We start from the raw sequence: 8,164 nt of genomic DNA, 5'->3' as shown, positions 1-8,164 counted from the left end.
ATTCCTGCTTCCCCCCCCCCCCCCACATCTCCCCCTAAGTCCCAGTGCTGCTCACTCCTGTGCTCAGGCATGGGGCATCACCCCAAGCCAGCACCACTGAGCCAGGTTGTGATCCTAAGTTCTGCCCAGCTGTGAGCTCTCCTCTGCTCCTGCGGGGGCCCCCCCCCCCCCCCCCCCCCCCGCACTCCCTGGACAAGCTACCCATGGCTCCATCCCAAGCACCTCCCCAGCTGGGCAGCACCTGCCCCTGCCCCACTCCCTCCCAGACTGCGGGGGGGCCTCAATTTGCCCCCCCCACCATTTCCACCACAGCGTTATCAGCTGGACGCTGCTCTCCAAGCTGCTGGGCTACGTATCAGCAATCGGATCAGTATCAGCCGATACCGCTGGTTAATAATTGGTTATCATATCGGCCCAAAAAATCTTTATTGGTGCACCCCTAAAATCTGTGTTTCTGCTTGCATTTCTTCCTTCAAGTAATCTTCAGGCAAATAATGTTATTAACAACTTTGAAGAATTATTTTTAAAAACAGAAGAGTATAGTGGTTTGAGTATGAACCTGGGACTTAGATTCTTTTCCCCTGTTCTCTCAAATTCATCAATGATCAGGGGCAAATCACTTAGTCTCTCCCTTCTTTCAATTCCTATCTGAAAAATATGGATAACCATTGGCATTAAAAAGACAAATGTACCAAAGACTGAAACACATTTACCACAACACTGGCAGCTATGTAACTGTTTTAGACCGGGGTGCTCAACTTCCAGCCGGCAGGCCAGATCCGGCCCTCGGGGTTTGGATATTAGACGGAGAGGGAGAAGACCCATGAGAAGCCCCAGCCTCCATGCACTGAACTCAGCACATAGGGCTGACCGGGGCATCACTGTGTGGTGGGCTGAGAGAGAACACTGCTTGTCCCCTGAGACCAATCCCAGCACACAGGGTAGGAAGGCAGTTTCCCATGAACCTATCCAGGTAGCTAGGAAGGAGTGCTGCCCCCCACAAGGACATAGGCACTGGGAGGGTCCAGTGCCGGGCCCTCAGGACCCAATTCGAGTGTGCAGAGCGGGAGGGAGCAGTGCAGAAACCCCAGGGCCCAATTCTGGTGCTCAGGGTGCAGGAGGGGGCAGTGCTGAGCCCCCATGGCCCAACCCAGCCTGCAAGCAGGTTCTGTGCCACTTATCTGGTCCACAGGGCCAAAAGGCTTTATACCACTGCTTTAGCCATCTACAGAATTTCCACATACTTCTATAAAAGTAGAGGTGCACCGATGCATGGGTCTGATAACAGATCGGCACTGATATAAAGAAAACTGTCTATATCAGAAATCGGCCTGATGTGGCCGATAATTTGGCCAAGAAATGGCCTGTGTATGCACACAGCCGCAGAGTAGCATGTAAGCAGTGAGGAGCACAGCCAACAGCATGGAAAACTGCATGCAGCTGGTAAGTCTGTTGTGGTAGAAGGGAAGGGGCTTGGCGGGCAGATCAAGGCCCCCACAGTGAGGAGGATGCAGGGCTGGGGCTGGGGCAGGCACTGCCCAGCCAAGGCAGGGGGTGGGGGAAAGCCGCAGGACAGAACCACGGCTCATCAGGGGGTTGTGGCTCTTGCCACACGTGCAGCTCGTTCAGTGGCTTATCTGTTCATTCGGCAGCTCCTACCACCTGTCCAGAAGGGCAAAGGTGGGGGTGCCTGGATCTGCCACCCACCCTTCCCTGTGCCCCCTGGATGAGCCGCAGCTCTGTCCAACGCTCTGCCCCAGCCCCAGCCAGGCAGCGCCTGCTCCAGCCCCACTCCCTCCCTTGCTGCAAGGGGTGTTGATCTGCTGCCCCTCCCCCGCCAGCCCTTTCCTCCCCCCCACAACCAACTGTAACATGGCCCTGCCCCATTGCTAGTCGTTCGGGGGAGTCTGAACAGGCCAATACCCCAGAAGCACCTCTGCACACCCACCCCAGACCTGGAAGAACTCACTGGAGGCTGGAGAACCAGGTCCTGGGACATAGTGAGACCCTCAGCAAGGGAGCTGACACAGGTGTAGGGAGTGAGAGAGGGTTAGTTACCTGGAAGAATAAAAAAGACACTGAAAGCAGGGTCTGCACCTGGCCAGGGAGCAGGCTGCCTGGAGCCTGGAGTTACCAGGGGTTAAGCAGCCACCAGGAGAGCCCACAGGGCTCCTCTCTTATTTGTTTGTTTGTTTATTTGCTTTATTGCATAAGCTTGCAGGCTCTGCAAAGCCTCTGAAAGATAAGAGGCAAACAGAAAGTGAAGCCTGGAAGATAAAGTGCTGGCTTATCTGTTTAACTTCTTTTGTTTGTTTTCAATTGCTAGCAAGCCTGGGATGGCCTCCGGGTATTATCTACTAGCCTAGCTGCAGCAGAGGCAAGCGCTCTGAACAGTGAGTCCTTGGCCAAATCCAGCAGCAAAAGTAAAACTGGTCAGCTCAACTAACTTGGCCAAACATACCCTACTGTGATCTACCCAGGCCCTGCCCATAGCAACCTACACCAACTTACCAGCTGCACACAGCTGTATCAGAAATCAGATCAGTATCAGCCGATATGCATTCTTAAAATCGGTTATCCATATCAGCCCCAAAAATCTCTATCAGTGCACCGCTATATAAACTATACCCTAAAATTCAAATTTATCTATTATAGTTTCATAGATCTAATGTCTCCATAGCATTAGACGTTTCTGTGCTTCCAGTAGCAGGAAAGGATCATTTAGAATGGATACTTCAAGAAAATAAAAGAGGTCAAAATATTTATATTAAATTTTATTTTAAACAATATTAATCCATAAAACCCATTTACTTTGATACTGAAAGGTACATGAGAGTGTTAGAGTGCCACTAAGTGATTTTAACTGGGCAGAGCATTTTTATGGAACTGGGCAGGGCATTTTTATGGAATAAATTATTTAGGATAACAGTCAATGAAACACGAAGTAGAAATATGTAGCAGTAGCAGTATAAATAAAGCCACTTAGTTAGGGATCTCTGTATAGATTTACATAGATATGAAGCACAGGAATGTCCTTAAGCAACTGTTTTCTGTCTATACTAGAACAGTCTGTTGCTTATTTGAAGGGAATTAAGGCATCTGAAGAATGGTCCCCGTATTCATGTTATTAATTTATATCTGAAATAGTCCCAATAAAACTAGAAATAAATTATATATATAAACTGTAAAATATATAAGAACCAATTTTAGAACCTATCTCTGGACAAACATGTTGTACTTGAGACACCACAACCAACCTATCTGTGAAACGCACACCAGTGCCACAAGCTGGTGGTATGCAAGTTAACCAAAGCAGCTCTTCTTCAAATGTGCTCAGTAATAACCAATCCAGGAACTTCTAACATGGATAAGGACAGCTAAAGGACAGAGGGTGGCATCAATAAAAGGATCTAGTAATGATCAAATATTTTGACCTCTTATTTCCTGTTCCTGTTCTAGCCAACTATATCCATTCTGCAATTAAAAAAAATCATAGCAGTGTCCAACATTTTCTTCCAGGTATTTTCCTCCTCCCCACTTCTGGCCAATAAACGGCCATGTGACAGACACTCATCTATCCTCTAATTTTAGTCTTCTAATTTCTTTTCCTGGACTGACCTCTCAGCATTAACACTTCCAAGTGAACTGAGAAATGCCCAGGGGAGAACCTGGTGGGGTTGCCAGTTAAGTTTATAATTAGCAACATCATTAATATTAAATCCTTTAAATAGATGTATATACAGTTTACTGGGGCAGTGACTGGGTACGGGAGGGCAGAGGGCATAGTGTTTTACCCAACACAAAAACCAGGAGGCTGAGCAAGCATTAAGCATCTTCTCTAGGATTTAAAGCATCAACTAATTTCCACTAGGGAAGGGCATTACATTCACTCTACTAAGAGATTCAATGCTAGAAGATACCTGCTTAGGATTCTGGGCTTTGAGTAAAACAAGTTCCAATAGGGCCATGATTTTAAGTGAATTGGTGTAACCAATAGAACTGCACAATATGTAGGGTTTGAGCCCTAGGCAAGCTAATAACAACATGAAGTAGGTAATCTGCTGTCCCTGATGCTATTTCTGCAAGAACCATTTGCCTCCATAAGACCCCAACTGAAGTTGTGTTTATTTAAAATTGCATCCACGTCACCAAATACTAAGTGTTTATCTGTCCTTACTGGACCTTGCTACTTGCAATGACTTGTCTCTCATTTTTTACTGAAAAATAAGGGTAAATGCTCCACTTCCCAAAAATATTAAACTATACAAATACTGTAGGCTTGAAAAATAGCTGTTTTGCTAAGTTACAGATTAAAATTCATACAAATAGACAGCCCCACATTACAGCTAAGCTAACTGCTACCACTTTCACAACATTCTGACAAGGTTTTTATACAACTGAGAACAATGACAACATTAGCTATATGCATTTTTGCAGACAGTTTAGTTCTTGAACTAAGTGACAGGATTCGGAAGCTGAGATTTAAAAGTCTCTACCTCCTGAAGAGATGCCAGAATCATCAGAGGCAAGTCATTCAATACCAGAATGCAGGATAAGCCTGGCCAAAATAATTTTAAGAGTGACTCATGGTTGCCAGTCAGTAGATATGGAAATGACTTGCTCATGAACTGTTCAAATGTCCTTAGCTTTAACAGCCAGGGGCAATACAAAGCTGTGCAAAAATGAATCCATCTGCAAAGATGTCAGTTTTCTGGAATGAAGAGGGGGAAAAAAACCCTAAAATGTATTTCATTTTAGATCTGTAGGATAAATTGCATGGCTATGGAATTAACAGGCCAGGTTAAACAAGATTAAAGGTTAGAAGCTGCAATTTTATTTTTAAACTAGTTCTTCCAAAGCTTACATGGGCCAGTCAGAGTCTATTTTAATTCAGCAGGCTTTTGAATTTGTATGAGGGGTGGGAGTGAGGGAAAAGAGTGCACATTCAGCTTTAAAGCATGCACAGTTATTCCCATAGTTCAAATCTCAAGGACATATTCTGGACCTGTACATTTTAGTTATTTGTTCAGTAGTCTAAGGCTCTGAAGTAGAAACCACATTCAGATAAAGCAGGGTAGGGGTTAGATAACATATATTTGTAATACTTTTTTTTTTATTTGACTGGCTACAGGCTGAAACAGTACAAAAGTGTAACTGCACTAAATTAATTCCCTTGATTGTTTCAGTTGTGGCAACTACCTACTTCTCATGCCATCAAGCACATTAGGAAGAAAATAACATTTTCTGCATTTTACTTTAAAGAAGTTTTGTGATTCAAAACCCCAGTCCCTCTTCCTTTAGGGATAGAACTGAACTCATGGAATAAACTAGAAAAAAACCCCAAGACAACTTTTTGGCTGCTTGCAGACATTAAAAAGAAAACCAAAAAAACAAGCATTAGCATGTCTCCAGAAATTTTTCCCAACAATACAGTTGTCCCAATAAAAAAGTAACACCAAAAAAATAAAAACTTGTATCTCTAGCACAGAGGCAAGCAAATCTCCATCCAAGTTTGAGCCAATGTTTCCAAAACACCAGGATGTACAAACTAAAAACAATTGCAACAGAGCTTCCCCATCTGGAGCTTTTGAGTCATCACTAATGATTCCTTTTCATTTTAGATTTGTACCATTTTGCCTTACCTACAAGGCAAAGGAGAAAAGACACAGAGAAAAAGCATTCTACAGGTGATCCTAATCTGATCAAGTAACAGGCTCATTAGAAATTACACCCCAGAGCAGAACAGAAGAGAAAAAAAAGCATCTGGTTTGCTGTTGCCTTAAAAAACCCTTTTAAAATCTGAGAATGTCATAGAGAGAATGGAGCAGGGCTGGAAAAAAGTGAGCGCAAGCCGTGCAGCCTGTAAACAAGTCTAAACTGATTCGGATATTTGCCTGAAGAAATGTGCATGCATCCCCATACTAGTCTGGACTGGAGTTTAAATCGGGATCCAGACATTGCTAGTAGTCTCATATTTTAGTAAGAGATATATAAAATACCTTAATCCATGAATACACGCATGGATTAACTGCCTCAGGTTTAAAAAAAAAAAAAAAAAAAAAAAGGTCCTAAAGTACCATATTTACTCAAATACAAGACAAGACAAGGTCTATCATCATCCACCCTCCCCAAATTAGTATGGGGAAAAAAACTTTCATCTGATAACTGCATACAGAAAAATCTCACTAAATACATTGTCTATCATTAAACTACTGCTAAAAGCAGCATGTGCTCAGCAATGGAAACCAACTATGAAGTTGATTAAGTTGATTAAATGGAGCCAACACTGAGTATAACTATAAAATACATGGCCCACATTAGGCAAACATGCTGATAGGAACCTACCACAAGAACAGATAAGTGCAGCCCATCAGAGTAAGACATTATAATGCTCCTTAAGCATGGTTTTTGAGCAAAGTGCTGCTCAAAAATGTGTTTATTATATACCTGTGCTAAAACTTGCAGCAGTTTAAAAAAAAAAAAGACAGTATGCACCAATTCTGGATGAACTAAGTCTATGGGTACTATATGCACATGGATATAGCCATGTTTAATTTCAAGGTTACTCTTTTCAAATTTGCTCCTCACTTCCATGTGTTCAAGGAGAGCAGGGTCTGATCATAAGGAGAAGTAGAAGGGGCAGCCAGGGGAAAAAGTTGGGGGAAAGCTGACAGCAGATTTATTTTCCCTGCCGTAGCAGTGGGAATAAGGCAAATTCAAGGCAAGCCTCTAATAATTCTATACCTAGACAATTATAACAAATTTATAAATGTTCCATATATGGAATCTGAATATTGGGGAGGGGGGGTGGCCTTATAATCAGAGTCATCTTCTATTCGAGTAACTACAGTAATACAAGTCATTTCCTCATAATGATATTGGCACTAAGTTCACAATGAGTAGATTATTTCAGCATGAAACCTCAGGGTAGTCATCTATATCAGTAGTTAGCAAGGTTATGGAGCAAGAGAAGTAGTCTGAAGTCAAGTAGAAGGCAGGGTAGATTTGCACCTTACAGCTGAACCAAAGTGTGTGTGTGCGCATATTAGTGCAATGGTTTTCAATCTTTTTCCATTTGTGGACTCCTAAAAATTTTCAAATGGAAATGCAGACCCCTTTGAATTGTAAGTGTGAGTATTTATATATTTTTAATTGATTTTTCACAGACCCCTTATATCAGAGATCCTATCCAGCTCAGGCCCATCCAAACCACACCTATCAGCAGGGGCACCTGGTGTGGAGTGGGTGGGAGGAGCCTCCATGGAGACCAGCCGGGACACCCTGTGGACAGCGCATGCTTGGCCAGGCAAATCAGCTATAATGTTTCTTAAAGGTCTGCTTCAAACCTGCACTGAGAGAGGATTTCTAACACTGTCTGAAAGTGTGTATGCAGTTTTATTTTGTCCATCGTTGAACTATCTGACCATAAACTTCAGTAGTTAAAACGAAGGTTTGTCAATAACTGGTACAAACCAAATTTACTCCTCCCCCAGTTGTGAACCAAACTATATATACCACTTCTACAATAATTAATGAAAATAACCTCTTGTGACTTTAACTCTATCTTATGAATATTTAAAATTTAAGATGCATTAGCAATTGTATACTTCATGAAAAATAAACATTTCATAATAAAGTATTTCACTGTCCAAGTATTATTATGCAGTCTTAACACACACAGATGTTTTGCAGAAGACCTTTCCACCCTACCAGTTTTTGCTAATCATGTTAATTTTTTCTACACATACACTACCCTAAATTGTTAACAACTGCCTAGCAGCCTTGTTTCTACCTTTTGTCCAACAAAGTCATCATCAGGCCAAACCTCCGACCTCCTATTTCCCAGTCGTACTACATTCCAAAGTGTGTTAGTATGAAACAGCTGAGTCTTCTGCCTCTGGCAGGTAGCAGCTCCCCCCATTTTTCCTAAGCTAAACTGATGCATAGTTACGCAGTACAAGTCAGTCGCATCTTACGCAGGGGTTAAGTTCTGAAGTCAGTGCATAAGGCAAAAATCGCGTACAGTCAAATCGCAATTACCATGCCAGCAATTTGACTAGCGGTGACTGCCTCTGCCTCCAAAACCTCCCGCTGCTGCCGCAGAACCGTGCTTAGAGCTGTGAGGCTGGCGGCAGCCGCCCCGCGCGGGGGGGGGGGGGGGGTG

This window comes from Alligator sinensis, unplaced genomic scaffold, assembly GCF_000455745.1.
Source record: "Alligator sinensis unplaced genomic scaffold, ASM45574v1 scaffold925_1, whole genome shotgun sequence".
NCBI lineage: Eukaryota > Metazoa > Chordata > Crocodylia > Alligatoridae > Alligator > Alligator sinensis.
The sequence above is the reverse complement of the archived record's forward strand: the minus strand, read 5'-3'. Positions refer to the sequence as shown.